General features: G+C 43.8%; 1 protein-coding gene across 8 annotated transcripts in view; it reads left to right on the plus strand.

The window, feature by feature from the left end:
• TMCC1 (transmembrane and coiled-coil domain family 1) overlaps positions 1-20,488 on the plus strand; it is a 125,937-nt gene that overhangs the window by 69,967 nt on the left and 35,482 nt on the right. The window lies entirely within an intron of this gene.

The following is a 20,488-nucleotide window of genomic DNA, read 5'->3' on the forward strand; positions in this document are numbered from 1 at the left end:
TATTGAGAGTCTTATTCTGTGCAGTATTAAACACCCTGACTGGATCTCTTATCATTCAAGCAATTGCTGAAAAAGAGCAAACCTTTTTACCTTTCAGGTCACTTACTCAAAAGAGGCCCAGTTCACAGGGGACTGGAAGTCTGTTGCAACCTGGGCACTGCTTAGACTTGTACAAAAAACGGTATGAAAGGTACTAGAAACCAGAGAGGTCGTCCAGCACCATAAGCTGGTTTTATTTACATGGAAATGGAAAATTAAATACATTAAGCATGTTTTAATCGGATGCATCTAATGAAGATGCAGAGTGGCTAATACTCTCTGTGCATGGTAATTTCCTGTGTGTGTTTCTCTTCTATTTTAATTTAGAAGCTGGCAGAGGCTTTTCTTGTTGTTTTTCTTGGCGATACTTTTGGAAATCTTAATTTCAGCAAGCAGTTCTGTGGGTATTCTTAATGATCAGAAGCTCTGTAGTCCACAGGTGAAGAAACCACCCTGGCTTCCCCAGAGGACAATGGATAAATGATGTTACAGCCAGCAATGAAATCAGGTGTAGTTGCAGAAGAGGGGGGAGAGCGAAAGAATTGGCTTGATAAAGAAGTCAGTAGGCATCTAGCAGAAATATGAGTGGACAGACATTACCTAGTCAAGTATATGATGTCGGCCAACAGAAATTAACCTGTTAAAATCTCCTGAACAAATGAACTGCCACAGGGATGTTGGAGTAGGTCAGTGATTAGAGTCTTTGGGCAATCACAGATTCGGTTAAAACTATGAACCGTGGAACTGCAGCGCACAGGTTGTGTACCTCTCCGTCTTAATGGCCTTGAGCAGATGGCTTTAAATTGTTGTGCTTCAGTTTTGCTACCTCTGAGACCAACTGACCCCGCTGTGGGAGATGCATATTCCCCTGCCGCTGCTTCTCTTTCCTCCAAACAGTATCCAGCTAAGAAGCTCCATATTGGCTGCACTTGTTTTCACAGACTCGTGGAATTGCAAGCTAACGTAACTATAGCTCAGACATAGTCTTAGCAAGGCTTTATATTCCTAACATTCAGACAAGTATCTACCCGGCCCCTTGCTGTTTCCAAGGGTAAAGAAAAAAAAATTACCTGGCATTTTGCATTAAACCGCTTTTGTGCAGCGGTACCTTGACTGTCAAACACGTATTCTCCGGTGTTCTTTGTCTATACCTTCTTTGCCATGTAACTTCTAAAGCAGTCTTCTCTTTGAAGGGAATATTTATGCTAAGTGACTTTTGAATGACTGTCTGCTGTAATCCACAAACGGGCAAATCCATTTCAGTACTGGTGTTTGCATTAATGCGGCCGATTGAAGCAGCCCAGAAATTTGAAATAGAAAAGGTCTTACATGAGTTGCCCGTGATCCCTATCTGCATTGTGGGAGTACAGTGACATTCAGATATAGGACTTTTTCTTTTCTTGTTTTTAGCCTATAAATAACATTAAAGTATTTTTTTAGCAGGGAAGAATGAGGCCACGGCGCTCACCTATACATTGATAGCTACGCTTGCTATTGTAACTTCAAGAAAATGCCTTGCAGCATTAGTATGTCTTACTGCTAGGTAAGGTCAGTGGTTTTCTGCTCTGCGGTATGTCTCGCTGTTTCTATCTCTCTGTCCCTCTGTCTCTCTGCTGAAAGTTAATTGTGGTTGGACATACCCTGTTCAAAAACAAAACATGAAACATAGTTGGGAGAGGAGAGATAATAACAGGCTTAAGGGTTTAAATCATAGTGATTTTTAGTGTAACCAAATGCATGCTTGAGCCCATTTTTTAATGAATCTTGACACTCAGAATAGCAGGACATAAATTTCAAGGAACATCCTCTCTATATTTTAGTATTCTAACTGCTTGACTGTTGGAAGCAGTATGAAAACATGGGAACCTGAGCTCATTTACTGTAATTGGAAAATAACAATGTATATTCAGCATTTCTACTGAAATTCTCTGAGCTTTTCTGCCCACCAAAAAGAAGATAGGATTTGAAGTAGTCTAGCCTGTAACAGACAAAGAGAGCTGATAGATGAACTGCCATGCTTTATAAAGAGACTTGGTCTGTACTAGCACATGCTGACTTCTTGTCGTATCTGGCCAATTTTGACTAAAGGTAGAATAGATATCCTGTCTTCATTGTGCCATGTAGACAAACTTACAAAAATTTGGGCTTATGTATCTGCAGTTGCACCAGCATTTTGCTGTGTAAGTACGCTCCACACCTCTGTCCCTGCCCATAGCTCCCATTACTTTTACCAGAATTCTTGCGTTACACACAAATTTCATTTCTGAATGCTGCTGCTGCTGTTCTCTGAAAACCCTGAGATGTAGGCCAAATGCTCGTCCAGGCAGGAGGTAGCACAGAACACCACATACTCCACTGCACTCCAGGTTCCTGCTATTCTTGAAACTCCGGGACCTCCCTTACTGTCCTTTGAGGAATTTCAGTGTTATGCCCCAGGGCCTTTTCTTTATATGCATTGCTTCAGGTGTAGCAGGAGTTGGCGAGTCAGTTGGGCTGTGTGTGTGAGCGTGCGCTTGTGTATTTATGCATGTACATTAATGTCCAATGCTCACGCCAAACTTTTTTAAAAAGCTTTCATCATAATCTAGTACAGTGGTCGTATGAGGTCACATGATTGTGTTTTTTTGTAAGCATCTGTCATGCTTTCGGTCTTCTAGGAAACTGAAATACACGTGGTTTTGGCCCAAACCACAAATACGCGATGCATTTCAGTTTTAATTGAAGAAATTGCTATGAAGTGTCTTGGGGTGCATCGTGTTACTAGCGCCAGCCTAACCACAGAAGTATTTGCCACTAATGGGAGCAGACCCCTTCTTCCCCCTCACTTATGCCCATGTGCCGTTACAGCTGCCCTTGGCTTGGATCTAGCGATTGTGCCACTGTGGGGAGTCAGTTCAGCTGGTTTATCCAGGGAAGGACACACCGCGCTGGGAAGGGGGGAGAAGGGAGGACAGTTTTCCCTTGGACAGGCCACTGGAGCCAGCCCACCGTGCCGTGCGCGTCTGACGGGAGGGGACCGGCAGGAACGTGTGGAAGACGGGGCGGGTGGGGGAAGGGACTGGGAGCACCCCTTTCGGGGGCAGTTTTCTGTTAGATCTGAAACACCACCTTAAAAAAATTAGTAGCAGTGGCTACTTTGGAGACTGAGGAAATAGAAGCACTCTGCTACATGTGGCATTTCTCACTTGCAGGGTGCTGCTAGAAGGACAGTGGATTATGTCCTTGATTTGCATGATCAGCCAAACTGACCTTACAGGAATCGTTAAATAAATTGTTTCTTCAAATTAGTTTGCGGTTGCTATCAAAATGTTGATCCTTTATTAATATTCAGTGACTTGTATCATATGTACATAATAGGCTTTGAGCTTGTTGGTTTGTGCTAACAGTAGACATGAAGAAGAAAATACTGCTTTTCATGCCAGTAGGGAGTGAAAAAGCTAAAGACTATGCAAAGAAATCATTGTGCCGTTTTAGACTCTAAATAATTGGGTCTAAAAAGGCCAGGCAAGGAGCTCTCATGGACCGCTGCAGTTCAGTCACAGTTCGTGTAATGTGACTGCATCTCCCATTTATTCGTAGCTCGATAAAGAGAACCTGAAAACGTGTTCTTTCTCCAGGGCAAAGTTGAAGGCTTGCAGGACTCAGGAGGGACTGGGGCACCTCTGGAGCTTTGTGGCTTCGATGTTACAGATTTCTCAAAACAAATGCCTGTTGTGTGGTCAGCTGGCAAAAATAGAAAGCTAGTTGCTGCAGGTTTTCGGTTTCATTAAGCTGTTTTCCACACTGAACATAATAGGAACATCTGCTTTAAAAGGAAATCCTTCCTACATAAAGAGTATGGTTATAGGTCTGGTCTGGTTTGGAGGAATACTCATTCTTCCTTTACAAATTTTCTTAAAGCCATTGAGGTTTGATCTTTTCTAGTAGTTCACTAACTACTTAATTTCTACATATTCTTCCTGAGTTTTCTTATGTAAAATACCATGAGAAGGTCTTCATTCACTGTGAGGGAAAAATTTCTGTGGTGAACTATGAGAGGCAGTAGGTCAACTTTAGTGTTTTATTGTCCGTCTGTACTGGTGGTTTTATTGTCCATCTGTATTGATGGAGGCAGGAGAATTTTGAAGATTCAGAGAGTAACCTTTTACATGAGCCTAGACCTAAGTATTTTGTTAGATATTTAAAGTTCGGGATTGTGCTATGTTTCATATTATCTTGCTTAATATTAATAAAATTCAGGATGCAGTGCACTTTACTGATGTGTAAAAATGTGGTCTCCTCTTTGAGGAGAAATTTTTAGTATTAGACTGTCCAAACCCAGCAAGAGTGCAAATGGTGGCTCCCCCAAAATGATAAATGATACTAAGTGATTGTCTGTATAGGAGATTGTCTTTTGTGTATCTGAAACATTGAACTTAGATTATAGGCATATAGATCATCTCATTTCCTCAGGAAATATGGGACTTGGTACTGCTGCTCAGAAATGTAGAAAATGGACTTTGCTGCAGATGTCACTGGAGAGTTGCTGGAAATTAGTCAGACAGATGTTTATGCTGCTTGTTAAACTTTGAAATTGTATCCTTTCAGAATCTTCTTGTCTGGCAAAATAAATGTACCATGGGTAAATAAAAACTATGAGTTCAAATGGATGGAATTATTGTAGATTCATAGAATGAGTGTGAAAACCAGAGGGTAGCCATTTGCGGGCCCTCCCCTGGCATTGCCTTTCTCCAGTAATCCTGCTGATATAGGTTCATGCTACAAAAAATTTTCTATGGTGTTTGGTTCTCTTTGTTGTCTTGAGAAATTACCTCAGTCTGTGTGAATTTGCGCCTGAAGAATACACACTTTACACTTGGTGAAGTAGCTGTTTGCAGCCTTTTCTTGGAACGGGTCCTGTTACTGTTGCCACAGTCCTTCTGCACTGTAGATCCTCGAATAATTGCGATGTAATTTCCTCATCAGCTGAGCTGGAAGCATTCCCTCCCTCATGCCTCTATCACTAAAAGACACTGGATGAGTGGGGGAGAGAGACTAAATAAGAATTCTTAATTATCCGCCACAATTGCATGCTTTCGTATCTTTGGCATGCAGTCTCCCTCCCTTCTCTCCCTGTTCGGGTGTTTTTCTCTGTAGCTGCTGGACTCAGCTGCCTTCCAGAGGAGTAGTTAACTAGACAGATGAGCCTCCCAATGTGTTTTGGAGTGATGTAGTTACTTATTTTTCTTCATCTTCTCCAGCCCAAACACCCTTTCTGCCTTCTCTCTCCCATAGCAGTATTTTAAAGTGTAGTTGCTTTTCTGGTGCTATTTGATTACATATTCCAGATATTATTTAACAGAGCCTTTTGCCATTTACATAGCTATTTCATCTTCCAGTTAAATGGGGGGGGGGGAACGCCAACCCAAACCTTCAGTTCTGTCAGTTTCTTATTTGTCAGTAATAAAGCTGATCTGAGATGTTTAGAGAGATATTTTAAAATTAGAACGTTCAAAATTAGACTCGTTAGCAAACTGAGGGGGAAGAACTTTAGGTTACTAGACTTACATCTAGTAATGTTTGTCATCATCTATCTTTAATCTATTTAGGGAAAGACTCAAAACTCTGCTGTGGTAGCTTGGGAAGATTTACTAATCTGGCACTTAATTTCTAAAGAAGCCCATGTTTTCAGATGCCTTGGTGTATGGTGCTGTGCACTGTCTTCCTGTCTAGCTCAGTCTGTGCCTGCACTACACACTATAATTATGTGTAGGGGAAATAGAAGAAGCCCACACAAATTTGCCTTGGTCAGAGAGCTTCACGCAAGTGAGTGAAATGATTATACTCATTTTTAAGTGTGAAGTTTGGTATGAAAATTCAACTTCAAAGTAATTTATTCGTTATTCTGCTGTGTTGTTTCCTTCTTCAGGATTAGGTGTACTCTCACCCTCCTGAGTAGAGTGTTGCTGTTGCTCAGGTTGATGGTTGAGTTGCTACCTGGCATGGGCTGGATTTTTTTTTAACCTTCTATGTAAGCTGGGTCGCATGTATATATTGGTGAAAACCGGGTAATGGAAGGGATAAATTTTAAGGCTGCTCTCAGTGCTTTTAGCTAAAGAAGCTTTTGCATTTAGTTACTGTGGACAGACTAGTCTGTAAGTCCTTTTTTGCTGACGTTGATTGTCCGCGTCCATATTGTTTGCTGAGTTGCTTGTATAATTGGCCCTGCTGTGTCAATGCTGGTGGAGCTGGGGTCGGGTTCTGGCTGACAGCTGTACAGGGTTGCATTGCCAAAGAGATCAGGTGCCCTGGCAGGGGCAGGGAAGCTTGGCTTTCCCTGCTGGGTAGGGCCGCCCCGCCGCTAAAGGCTCATTCCCACAGGCCCTGGCTGCTGGGATTCAGAAGGAAAACATGCCTCTCCTGCCAGTGTAGGATAGCGAACACGAGACTGGTTAGTGAGACTGGGGAGAAGAGAGACCAAAGTGCCATCTCATCCGCTCGCATACAGTCTGGGTGTAGGAGCCAAGAAGCTCTGACCAATCTGGCATATGATGAACAATTAGTGAAATTTGTGTAGCTTTACAGTACCAGTGCTTTATTTAGCGTGCTTGAGTTTTGCTGACTATGGTGCATTAAACCTGATTGTTCAGGCTGTTCTGTAGCTTCTAGATATCATCCCTGAATTCTTGTCACAATTCATCTAACGGACAATTTTTATTACACTTGGACACTTCTCAAGGATCATCCTCCTCTTACCTCTTATGCCCTGGCCCTTCATGATCAGGTTTCATTGACAGTGTTTGTTTCAAGATGTTTTTGTTGATCCAACCATCTGTAATGTGGCCTTTGTCTTTTCTTTTTTTTAACTGTATATAATTAATGGTTTTAGCAAGGTAAAGCAAAATTTGACATTATTATTTAACTTCAAATTTTAGAGAGAAAAAGCATTTAAAGTATTAAGATTTGTTGAAGGCATATACCTATACTATCTATGCTGAAGACTTTGTAAGTTTGGATGATTCAATCTTACCGGTCAGTGCAAGGACCTGGTCCTACATCCATGGCCTCCTTGAGGCTTCTGCTGACAGGACATAGAATCATAGAACCAATAAGGTTGGAAAAGACCTCTAAGATCATCGAGTCCAACCGTCAACCCACCACCCCCATGCCCACTACACCATGTCCCTAAGCGCCTCATCTACACGTCTTGTAAATACCTCCAGGGATGGTGACTCCACCACTTCCCTGGGCAGCCTGTTCCAAGGCCTGACCGCTCTTTCAGTAAAGAAATTTCTCCTAATGTCCAATCTAAACCTCCCTTGGCGCAACTTGAGGCCATTTCCTCTCGTCCTATCGCTGTTACTTGGCAGAAGAGACCGACCCCCACCTCGCTACAACCTCCTTTCAGGTAGTTGTAGAGAGATGAGGTCTCCCCTCAGCCTCCTCTTCTCCAGACTAAACACCCCCAGTTCCCTCAGCCGCTCCCCATCAGACTTGTGCTCCAGGCCCTTCACCAGCTTCGTTGCCCTCCTCTGGACGCGCTCCAGCACCTCCATGTCCTTCTTGTGGTGAGGGGCCCAAAACTGAACCCAGGATTCGAGGTGCGGCCTCACCAGTGCCGAGTTCAGGGGCACGGTCACCTCCCTACTCCTGCTGGACACACTAGTTCTGATACAGGCCAGGATGCCGTTGGCCTTCTTGGCCTTCTGGGCATACAGCCGGCTCATGTTCAGCCGGCTGTCAACCAGCACCAGGGCCCCACGCTGCCATGTCCCCACGTAAGGCTGGAGTAGCAGATTCTCTGTGCTGGAATGATGTAAAGGCAGCATTTAGCTATTACACTGGCATTTACCACCTGAGTAGTCATTTACTGTCTCCTCCAGAGAAAAGGTAGCAGCACAGATGAGATGATCTCTGTTCTTTACCACTGAAATATTGCCATACAGTTGAATGGCATAAACACGCTCCACAAGGAACTGGATAGTCCTGTCTGCTAGTCTGATGTCCGCTTACAGTAGAGCTTCTTCTGTTTCATAAGACTGTTTCCCTTGCAGTTAATCATGCTCTGTAGACAGGAATGTTGTAAGGTCAGTATTGAATTATATATTGATAAATGATGATCTGTGGCTGGATTCATTTGACGGTAGATCTAAAATTATGTATACTGAAGAATTTAAAATGCATCCCAAAAGTTGGAGAATCACAGAATCACTGAAATTGGAAGGGACTTCTGGAGATTGTCTAGTCCAAGCCCCATGGCCTGGGTTTTGACTGACTCCAGGGATGGAGTCTGGGCAACCTACTGCAGTGTTTGATCACCCTTGCAGTAAAAAACTTGCGTGGTTTTTTTGGTTTGTTTTTTTTTTTTTTTAAATGTTTGAAGTGCCTCCTACGCATCCTTCATGACTTCACAGTGAACAGCTTCAGGACAGACAAATCTTTTAAGATATTTGCTCTCCTTTCAGGACTTAAAGTTTCTTTGAAAATTGCAGTTGATTTAATGCTGTAACCCAGGAATCCTGTTGGACTGAGACTTTGAGGAACAGAATTTTGATGATAACGTAAGTTGTAAAGAGGATGCAGAGCCCTTTGTGCCCTCATAGACTGAAAATGGTTACTGAGATAGCAGGGGAGTAGGAGCAAATACTTCAAATGAAAAAGTACATAACTATGTAGCTGTTCCTCCAGGAGGCCTGTAATAAATGTAAATAACCGATCAGTATTTCATGTAGCATGTTCTTGTTAGTATGTGAAAGAAGGCAGTTTTCTGAAGTTTCTCTAAATAGAGATGAAATGCTAAGAAGATTTGAAAAGCTCAACTTGATTCTGTGAGATACAAGCAGTTTGTGCAGTATGCAGGGTCTATGTTACCATGAAGATTGCATTTTACATGTAGCTCTTTTAAAACTGTACGTATGCTTTTTAAAAAGATCTCACTGTGCATCAGCTACTATCTGTCGCTCTGTCTAGCCACGTGTTTCAGGTTACTGAGGATTACCAGTCTAGAGTTTCTTCTGCTTCCTTCTGAGTAAACCTGATTTCTAGGTTAAATGACTGCTCTGTTCCAGGAGCTAATTACCTGAAAGATTAAGTAGCTTGTGTGTAGAGAATGGTGCTGATGTCTTGGCAGCCATGGTAGTATTTCAGCTAGAGGCTTGCTGCACAGTACTGTAAACATTATTTCTATTAATTTCATTGCTGAAAAATTAGCAAACAATATTTATATCCCATTTTATAGAAAGGGCAGTAAATTACATTAGATGCTTTGTTATGCCATGGAGAGGCAACACTTAATTATTCAAGTGGTTCAGTGGATATTTTGACTGAAACGCCATCTGCAGAAATTACCTCTATTTTTAACAGCATGAGACACTCTTCTGCAATTATTCAGCAGAGTTGCTTCTGAGAGAGTATTTTCATGCACTACTTTTGACTATCTCCTGGGTTGAGGTTTGTGTGTGATCTTCTGCATATACTCTTTGTTGTCTTACAACAAAGCTGAGCTGTCTTCAGTCTTCAGCTAATCAATGACACTTTTCATTAAAAATATGTGGAAAAACTCCAGTCAGGAAACAGAAAACAACTAGGTATTTTCAGAAAAGTTTTATTGTCCACCTTGAGGCCAGGTTTTTGAATGGGGAGAGTCGTTAAGCAGTCGGAGTTGGTGCAATGAGAAGGCAGGACTCCGAGCCCTGCTCGTCAGTACGTCGCTGCTTTGTACGTGGCTCCCGTTCATGAGATGGATGCCGAAGGTGGCACAGCTGGAAAACGGAGAGAGTGCTTTTGGTGGAATTTGCTATGTAACTTCAACTGTCCTCTTTTAACTGCCAAACTTTAGTCCAAATAAGCTGGGTTAATGAAAAATACCCTGCTGTAACTGTTTAGTTATCGGGGGTGATTGTACTGAAAGATCCGTGAGTGACTGCGGAAGCCGCTGTGAGCAAGATGGTGTTCTGGAGCTGGGGACGGCACGGACGGATGCTGCCGGGAGGAGGTGTGCATCTGTGGGCTGAGGAAGATGCTGCCTTTGCCATTTGGTTTATAAGCTGTTGATTAAAAGTAATGGAAGCTTAAGAATTTCTCTGTGAGCTAATTCCCAGAGCAACAAATTTTACTTTAGCGCCAGTTCAAGGTTTGTTTGTGTTCTGTTCATGGTGCTGCCATGCAGCCACGAAACCTTTTGGAGCAGCATGTGCCGAGGGCGTATGTGTGTCTGAGGAGCAGCCATGGGCTCGAGTGGGGTTTTAGACGGGCACAGTGCTGGCGGGCAGTGGCTGTGGCGTCCCAGTCAGGCTGGTGGTGGCCTGGCACGACTCTGTGCAGCTGTGAATGCTGCTTACCAGTGGTTTGAAGAGGTGACCTTACCTGTCTGGGCTCATTGTGACCCAGGTGGACCTTATCATCCCTCTGAGGAGTCATCAATACTAAATACTAGGCAGAGCCTGTACAGTAAATTGAGAGTAAGAATGAATTAATTTGTATTGGGATTGATGCATTATTACAGTAAACCCTAGAAATGTACCAACCTGAGTTAGACCAAAGCTTCTTTAATTAATTGTTACGAATTTTTTTAGAACATGCTTTAAGTTGACCCAGACTGAGACATCTGAAATTTTCTGATTTTAATTTAAAAAAAAAAAAAAAAAAAAAAAAGACGTGGGCACAAGAACGGACTCGCTGTCCAAATATTCATCAGTATAAAGGCTTAACCCAGTTTGAGGGAAAGGAATAACATGATAACTCTGGCACATTGTAGGATTATCAACAATCCCTCCACTATGGTGGCTTCTGCAAAGGTTCACGCTCTCAGTATGGATTTAGAGCATGCCAGTCCTAAAACTACCTATACACTTGCCGAGCAAGGTTCCCTTTAAAAACTGGTCGTAGTTACTGATCAATTGGCAGGGACTGCTTTAAGAACAAAAGGTGTGCTCACTGGCTAAACTTGAAATGCGTTTGTTTCCCAAAACTGTAAACCCAAGTGAGGTAGCAGTTAAGTCAGAAAACCAAGCTTGTATTTTGATGTTGAGGGCAGCGGAAGGAGGAGCACAAGACTTGTTGTTTTTAAGCCCATCTTTTGTTGTTACCAATTTTTAAAAATATTTCTGCAGTTCTTGCACCTTTTTCATTTTCCTGTCTTTAAACAAGGCCTTTGCACGTGTCGCTGTTGAGCAGGGCTGCTAAGCAAAAGCAGAAATCGGGTGGGTGGGAGTAAGTGGCAGATTGGTGTTGGAGGCTGAATCCTGGTGGGCCACCCTTAGGATAGCTTGTAACAGAGCAGACTTCCTCTGAAACAGGATTGTCATAAACTTGTCAGACTATGTAGATAGTTATTACAAATCCGGAGAATATGCTAATGTAGATTATTCAAGTTTGTGACCTGAAAAACTATGAGGGGAATGTACAGTGTGGTGTCTCTTAGACTTAGTATCCACCTCTCCTTTCCTTGAATGAATATGGTACAGACAGCCAGGCTGAGTAGCAATTAACAGAACATAATCCATGTGAAAACATGCCTGGTGAATAGATTAACATCTCTTAAAAATAACTTTCTTTTTAAGGATAGATCTGTTATGAATAGATGGCGAATAAAGTTGTCTGACTGCAGAGCAGTAAGCTATGAAGAAAATTCTCTCACTTCTCTTTCCTCAGAAGAATAAATTGTCTCACCACCCAACAGTTCCCCAAAACATACAGGGTATGCTTACTATGCTTACTCAAGGCATAAAATAAAAGCCTCATCTTGACGTATTTTCTCCCGAGGGCTCGTTCACACCGTCAGAATTGCTCGGGATCCGTTCTGCCCATCGCGCCTTGTGGATTTGCGCTTGGCAGAGGAGGGCAGGAGGAAGGCTCCCTGCCTGCTTCCCAGAAGAACCTCGCTCGCTGTCCTGCCAGGGAGGGACAGACCAGATGCATCATGTCTTTTGGCCACGTTTGCAGTCCAGTGGCTCCTTCTACTTTTCTCCAGGCATCCTAACTGTAATAGGGCACCCTAAGCTGCACAGGGGCACCGGCCAGGTGACAGGAGTTTCATTTGTCTCACCTGGGACCATGCAATGTACAAGGCTTCTGTGCCGTCTTCAGCAGGGCAGGTTTTGAATTTGTCTGCTCCTTAACTTGTAGTAGGAGTCCGAACATCCTCGTGTGGCAGATGACAGAGGAAGAGATTTTGAGGTTACACCTTGCCCGGAGCTCTAGAAGAGGCGTAAAGCGTGTCGTTCACCCCAGCAGTCTTCCTGTTGGAAGAAAATGTGAGGTGTTTTTCTGTTCGAGACTACATTGGGGTTTTGTTTGTTTGATTTTTAAAATAAACTTTCAAGACCATTGCCAGCAGATGTATTTTGCTTTTTGGTTTCATTATTCTCCAGAAAACAAGACTCTCACTTTAGATGTGTTCCTGACGGGGCCAGCAATGAAGTATTTTTAGCAGACTTGGTAACTCTTCTGCAGTGCATTCATGCCTCACTTGTTCAGAGCTGCAGTTGCTTTCTCAAACATGCATTCGGGGCTTCTGCCAACACACCCAGGGTACTACTGCTTCGTATTACAAGGTCCTGCTTTGTCAGGGCAGAATTCAGCCTGGCAGGGCTGGAGCTGGTCTCCGCTAACGTAACTGCGGTACAGCATGTTCAGCCGGCGGAGGGGCACTGGGGTTAGACTGCATGCTTCCCTTGCTGCGCACCCAGCATGGAGGGCTCACTGCCTGCCTCTGAAACCGTACGTCTTGTGGCTAGCTCCTTTCTCGGATGTCAGCGGTATTAGGGTTGTGAATGCAGCTGGTTTGCTAGGCAGAGACCTGGCTCACCGGTGAATGAATGCCCAGGCTCAGCATTTTTGTTAGCTGCTGCTGCTGGAGTTTGCTTTTTAAAAATCAGTCTGCGAGCTGCTGCCTATTGCAACGCCGAAGGGGTGAAATCAAGTATCTTCTGTCCGTCCTTTCACGAGACTGGGTTAGATTTTTTTTCTCTGCTGTTGCTTTGTAGTAAGCAATGTTTGTGGCCCGGCTTGGGCTCAATATTAAAATAAGGAAAACTGCTTGCACTGCTGAGGTGCTGTTTGTCTTTTAAGTGTTTGATCTGGTCTTGCTGTGGGGGTAAAGATTTTTGTGTTGGAAGATTCCCCATGAACGCAAAGAATCTGTGGTTTGAATGGTTTAGCGACTAGAAAAGGTTTCTAATACCAGAAATCTGTGTCTTTTGGGCTTATGGTTAGAGTTTCTCCAGTTACGGTAAGTGATTTCTTCCAGGGAGCTTCAAGGTGAGGCTTCCTTGTGGTAGTCCTCCACGAAGTATTCTGGAATTTGTCCCAAACAGCACAGACTGTAGAGAATTTGTCAGAAGGTGCCGTGTACCGATTTAGAGAACAACAAGGAATGTGAACAGCAGGGGAAACGTGGCTGAGATCAACTTTTAATAATGTTTAGGATCTCTTTAGCATTTAATGATTGTGTTTTATCAGGACAGTAAGGCAGTTCTAGGAAACTCCCTGGTCTTCAAGACAGAAATGCACTTTTTTGAAAGTCTGCCTGCATATCCTAGTTTCACTGGAAATATTTGGTTGACTTCAAAATGGGGTGCTTCATTAAGAAAACAGTGGTGAACCGTAGCGGTTCTCTTCCCTCGATCTAGAGGAAATTTCATCAGTCCTTGGATTGGTGGTAGCATTAGCACTGATTTTATCTCCCTGTTCAGGCTGTGGTGCCGTGCCTAGCTAACTTTCTGCCTTACGCTCACTCGTGTGAATGCAGGCTTTGTTGGAAGCAGGTTCTGCTTCACTTTGGGAGCTGCTGGTCGGTGGGGCGCGGGACCTTCCTCTGAGGTTACGGCAGGTCAGTCCGGGCTGCGGGGCTCCCAGCCGGGCTCCCGCGCGTGCCCGGGGAGCGCTGCAAGTCAATGGCGCTCCGTAGGGATGAAAACGGGAGAATGACACGCTGTGTTTGGCCCGCATACACTCATTCCCAGAGGACAGAGCTGCATTGTTGGGACAAAGAAAAGTGAAAATACTAAAAGCATTCAAACTATTTTCTTTTTATTTGGGGAGCCTTTTTCTTTTGTGGAGCTCTGCTAAGTGGCCAGACCAGCATGTAGAGCCACTGACAGAATTTAAAGGTGAGCCGAGAGTAGAAAGAAAATCTTGGCTTGTGTGGTTTTTGCTTTTTTGCAACTTACAAGGAAGGGGTTTTGTATTTTTATATGAGACATTATCAAAGCTAGGCTAAGATGCCTGGAGAACCAGTACAAAAGATAACTGATGACTGTCTATTTAAAAGGAGAAAGTATTTTTAGTCAATCTGTTTTCAGCTTTTTTTGTGGTACGTATTCTGTTTCAATGACTAATACTTTGGGTTTTAAAAATTCAGCTTTCTTGTGTCATCGGTTTAGCTGCACGTATCTGAGTCTTCAACAAAGCCAGGAAAGATCATATTTTCTGCTATTCATATTCCTACAGTTTAAGGAAATGTGGGTTAAAGGGAAGACTTTTTGTAGCGGAAAGGACATGTTATCTGTGTTCTTTTATAAGCTCTCAATGGAAAAAATAGCACTGTGCTACATATTTAAAAAACTTTTTTGTAGGTCATCTGCAAGGAAGAATTACATATTTGTTGTTGAAAACAATTTTGAGTTGTGGGGGTTTCTTTTTTTGTAAAACAGAATAGTGGGTGTTTGGGTTTTTCTGGGTTGTTTGTTTTCTTGTGGTTTTCTTTTTTTCTTTTTTTTTTTTTTTTTTTTTTTTAAAAAATACTGCTTTGACATTCTACTTTGACGAAGGCCACCAAGAACTATCGATCCAGGACAGTGACTTATTATTGTTCAGGATGATTTGTCATTGCTATTCAGGATGCTGCAGCTTCCTCACATTAACCAAGCTATTAAATTAGCAGGATATTATCAGTTGGAAGCTTCATTGTTATCATTAATCCAGAGAAGATAGCTGTTAAAATAACCAGGGCAAACAATGGTTCATTTTTTTACAGAACTAGGGTCATATCCTGAACAATTTGATTGCTAGTTAGATTTTCCTGTACTGTGAAGCATCTTAAGAGATGATCACAAGCCAAATGAAAATGAAATCTTTAACAAAAAAAAAACCCCAAACAAACCACCACAGCAGTCTTAAAACAATGAGAGGGCAGCAGGGGAAAGGGAGGTTCCAGAGACAGAAAAGCCCTAATAAGCACATCTTCACAATGGGGGGTTGAAATCTGGGAGAAAAGAACTGAAATTAACCCAAAGTTGAGTGTCTGGAGCATATGGCTGGAGTGTCAGGAAGTGGAAGAGGATGCCTGTTGGAGAAGGGCTCGGGCCGGTGGAGATGGGGTTCAGGTGAGGCAGCAGAAGCACTTGGGGCATTCGTGTCAGCTCTCCTTCCCAGAGGCAGGTTGTCGGGCTGAGGACACACTGTCGTATTCAGAACTGGGGTTTAGCAAATCGACAGAAGCAGCGCAGAAGTTCAGAGGGGAAGCAGCGTGCAGATCAAGCTTTCAGAAGGAGCAAAACTGAGTCGAGGATGAAGCCTCTCAATGACAACGTGATACAGTAGGTTCAAGAGATATTTCCCATTATTTTTGACTGTAAGAGTGAAGGTAGAGGTGCTCTCAAGGCTAACACTAGATAAGAGAGCTTCTGGAAGAAGAGCATTGTCTAAAAGGACAGATAGAGAAACAACACATTTGTAAGGTGTCCAAATGCATAAAGCAACACCAAAAGTCAGTACTGGCAATGGGTGTGATGTGGGAGACAAACCAATGAAAAAAGGTTAAAGACAGTGGTATCTTCCTGAGCAGTCCATAATATTAGAAGATTTTTAATCAAATAAATTAAAGAGAAATGCAAAAGCAAATGTTTCCTGCTTTATCAAGAACTCGATTCCAAAGACAACATCAATTTAGGCATTTCTTCTCCATCAATAATGCATAACCCATAGACCAGTATTTATTTGGAAAGGAAGGGGATGCTAATTTCGAGAAGACTGATGGAGAAGACAAATATAACCTGAAAATATTCAAACACAAGTGCTAGTTTCTGTGATAGCCACCTGCCTCTATAGTCTGTGGGAAGGGACAGAATTTCCTGCTTTCTATCAGTGAGTTGAGCTTGAACACATCTTGAGAGCATTTGATCAGTATACGGCTCTCTGCTCACATACAATGATGTGGTATGATGTAATTTCATAAGCTTCTGGATAGGATCACCATGAGCAAAGATTATCAGGGCTCGTGACTTTTGGATTGTTCAGTCAATGAAGTCGCTCAAATTATTATTTTGTTCTTTAGAGAAAGGAATAAATAGGGATTGTTGTGTGGCAGCCTCTTGCGCATCACAAACCCGGAGAGCACACAGAAATGGCATCCTTATTTTGTTCAATAATCGCTCCGAAACCTGCAAGAGCAACATTTTCTTTTGTCTGAATTTGTCCATGTAATCCAGTGGCTCTCTTCATAGTTTGCATTCACGTCTTCGTTTTGTATTCTGGAATGAAGGAACCTTCTCTAGAATGTATTCACATCTTATTTATGGCTCGTGGGGAATCTGCTTTCCTCCACATCCAGTCTGTTGTGACATTATTAGTTCTAACTATGTAACTTAGGAGTTTACTTCATAAATCATATTATGCCAGTCTGATAGATGGGCTTGCTGAATTTTATGTGCTGCTATCAGTGAGTTTCATCGGCTTTTCTGATTTTAGGATTTTTGTAGAAGTTCTGCAAGTTCCAAATATAGCTTCAAATTTTCAGTTATACTGTGACTTTCATCTGCTTTCACGGCAGAAGAGCATTCAGAAGCAAACAAACAGAAAGAAAGAAAAGACAAGCATGCTGCTCTCCAGGGGAAGTACAGCTGTAAATGACTGTAGGCATCAGGAAGCATGTTCTGAGATTACCTTTCACTTCTGAGCTGAGAGGAGGGCTATCAAATTCAGTGTATCCAAGGCATTTGAATGAATGTAAGACCTCAGATATGTTACTGAGTTAACAAATTAGCCTATGCAGCTAAGCTGTAGTAACCCAGCAAGTCACGGGCTTATTGCACACTTTAAGCTCGTTGCAAAGTAGGAACAAAATCTTAAATCTTGATCGGCAGACTTTAGGTTCAGGCAAATGCATCCTGCCTCGCAATTGCAATCGCCAAGACAACTCATGTTTTCAAATACTGTGGTTAACACGCAGCAACTCAGTATGTCAATATGGGTTCTTTGTTGACAGCTTAAGGAAAGTCAGGTCACTGAATGGTAAAAAGTAAACCACCAAGACAGTTGCTGAAGGATGAGAAGATGCTTTTTATGGGTTCTTTTTTTTGTCGTTGTTGTTAGGGTGGTTTTTTTTGCTTTTCTAGTATTTTAATAAGAAGAAATTGTGAGAGGGTAAAATTTGGTATGTCAAAAATCTTTAACAGTGTGATAACCGGAAATAATCCATCTGATACATAGATATCCAATAAAACTGAAAGCCGACAAGTGAAATTTTGTTTAAAAGAAATGAAAGCGATTTCAAGCACAGCTGTTTGCCTTTCCAAGTTGTTGTTGGAGAAAACATAGTGTTAAGACTAAAAGAAATGGTTTTTTGGGGGGTGGGTGTATTCTGTATCAGTTAGACTTACGTCGGACACTGTGATGATGTTCATGCCAGCAGTATTGAGAAATGAGCCTACTTGGAAATTTTCCATTTCACCACTATGCAGTTTTTAGGTTGCAGCTTTATTGGTAAACTTAATCCTTTACGCAGATTGGGCATTTTGCCTTGCTTGTGGTTTCTGCTGAACCAGAGTGATGTTGCATAGTATGCTAAAAGTCTTTATTTTGTATTTTACAATGTCAGGAAGAAGGAAGATAGTTTTTTATATGGAGATTTCTAACAGGTTAACCAATTCATTGCTTATTAAAAAAAAAAAAAGACTAAAACCATTTAAAGACCATCACCCATTTACTAATCAGGTATGTTACATCTTAGGCTGTGTCTAAAATTGGAACTGGACTATGAACGCTCAAATTTTACATTTGGTGCCATTTGAGGAAAGCCAGAGCTGTGAAAGTAGATATGCACAGAATGAATGGCATTGTCAAGCCACTCTTTGCACTGCCCTGTATACAGTGGTGGCTGCAGTGTGGCTCATGGGACGCTAGTGGCAGCCTGTTGTGGTTTCTTGGAGACAGGGAATGGAGCGTTCAGTGCCCCCAAAACTAAGTGCTGTTTCTTGTCAGCAGCCCGGTGCTTCAAGCCTGGTCTGCCATTACCTCCTGCTAAGAAAAGGAGTAGTCCTGGAGGCACACCTTCTCCTGTTTGCAGGCACAGCTTGGTAGTTACTGCTGGATAAATGTTACTCTTGGACCAGTGCAGCCAGTGAGATAGGAGAAGATGGGATTTGGCTCTCAGAGCTGCAGGTGTTGGACCATTTTACCTAACAGAAAGGCCCAATGAAGATGAAAAGCAGGATATAAAAAAAATCTGTTGCGAGGAAATTTTTGTGGCTTGTGGCAAGGATATAAGAGTTCCATAGACTTGAAGAATAAGCAGAGTGGTTCAGAGTCTCAGTGTTAAACTCTGGAGCACTGGTCAGAGCCAGATAGAGTATTGCACTGAAAAATGATGGTGGGTGCCAGCAGCTGCCTTCCTGATCTGTTAGCTGGTGAGAGCAGGTTGAAGACAGTGGGTCTGTTCAGGACAGATCTCGGGAGCTCAGTGCGTCTTCCTACGTCCCCTCTCATTCACCACCATCAAGAGAAGGTGCCCCAAAGTCTGGAATTGATTGCAGCTAGTGCTCTAATGTTGCTGTAGGGATGAGCAGGAACGCCACCAGTTTTGTTGCTGGACCATGTTTACCTTTGGCTGGCTCAGCGCAGCATCAACACCCGCACGGTGCGGGGCAGCAGGGCTCCCGGCGCGTCGGCAGTGCCACCCGCCCGGCGGTGGGGCCTGCGGGCGCCCTCCCGGTGAGGAAGGGGACCCCGCCGTGCTCAGTGGCCCAGGTGGAATGATTCGCCGTTGATTATAGCACAGCAAAAAATAATTGCGCTGTTACACAGCTGCAGGTTTACAAGCAAATTCTAAGCAATATCCTAAAGGGATATGGGGTTTTATTTCCCAGTACAATGACTTGTACCTTGGTGGCGTAATGTGTAAATGTTCACTGTTCCAGGATTTTTGTAGTTGAGGGGTGTTGACACAGAGGTAGGTGCGATAGCAGAACGGCCAGGTGTGCTGGCGGGGCCCTGGGCCGGGCCAGGCTCCGGAAGGTTCTCTGGGGCGGCGTGCGACGGCCCGGGAGCTGCCGGCCATGCAGTGCCCCAGGCTCGCCCGGAGCGTCGCCAGCGCGTGCACCGCCTCTGCTGTGGAGAAACAAGAGGTAATGCAAGGGTGTGCCTGCTGCCTGTCGGGATCGTACCTCAAAAACAGGTAGTGGACACCTGCACCAACAGCTACAGCTGCCCAGAGAGGATTGCTGTTAGCTGCTATCAACTATAAGGTCGCAGCAGAAAAAAGTAATAGCTGAGAAGCATGTAGTGTCGGGACACCGGAAAGCGTCTTCATCCCGACCCTGCACCCTTGTTCGAGGAGAACTGAGCCCCTCTCTTCCAGGGCCGCCTTCTCTCTGAAGGCCTGTCTCTTGCTGTGGTCCCCCAGCAGCTGGCGGAGAAAGCGCACAAGCCCAGAGTGGTCCCTTCTTGCTTTAGGTCACAGGTCTGGCGAAGGTTAACTTTGTTTTCCCCTTGCTTTCCCTCGTGGCTAGAAGTGGAGTGTATCCCAGATGGCTGTGAAGCAGCAGCAGCCAGAGAACCCCCTGGCTGCTAATTCTGAGCTGAGGTGCAGGCAGTCATCTTGGGTTTGTCAGTTTTTCCTGTACCTGGAAATATCGGAAGGAATGGAGACTGAGGACGGGTGACTTTCTTCCCCTTCCAGAAGGCTGTCAAAGGCTGCCTCCATACTGTCTGTGTGCAGAGCACAGTAGCCCCCCGGGCCGGTCACTGGGGACTGATCCATGCCAGTGTCCACGCACAAGCTAGTTCGCACAGCTAAGGGCTAACGTCCTTGGGAGGGATTAGCCACATCGCAGCACTGTGCCAGGGCTACCCCTCAGCTCCCCGCAGCACCTTGCTGCCCTTGCTATTTTTGTGTGCCTTCTAAGACGACGTGCTGAGAGCCCTCCCAAGTACGCAGCATAATACTGGGGAGTGCGTTGGCTACCCTGGGAAGTGACGTGAGGGACTCTGAGCACGGAGACTTGCTGGGCAAAGTCCAAGGGCTGACCCAAGCAGGGACTGGCCAGAGCAGGCCTTGGTCAGTGTGACTCCAGATCTCCAGGTGTCTTTCTCAGAGGAACTGTTTGGCCTCCTCAGGAATGCAGCAACAGGCGAGTAAGTGTAGACCAGTGGGAACACAGGGCTTGTAGCTAGACAGGGTCAGGCTCCGCTGACAGCACGGATATACCGAGAGGGATGGACAATTGGTTTCTCATGAGGAAGAAAAAAGAAA

The sequence above is a fragment of the Calonectris borealis genome, chromosome 10, assembly GCF_964195595.1.
Source record: "Calonectris borealis chromosome 10, bCalBor7.hap1.2, whole genome shotgun sequence".
Lineage (NCBI taxonomy): Eukaryota > Metazoa > Chordata > Aves > Procellariiformes > Procellariidae > Calonectris > Calonectris borealis.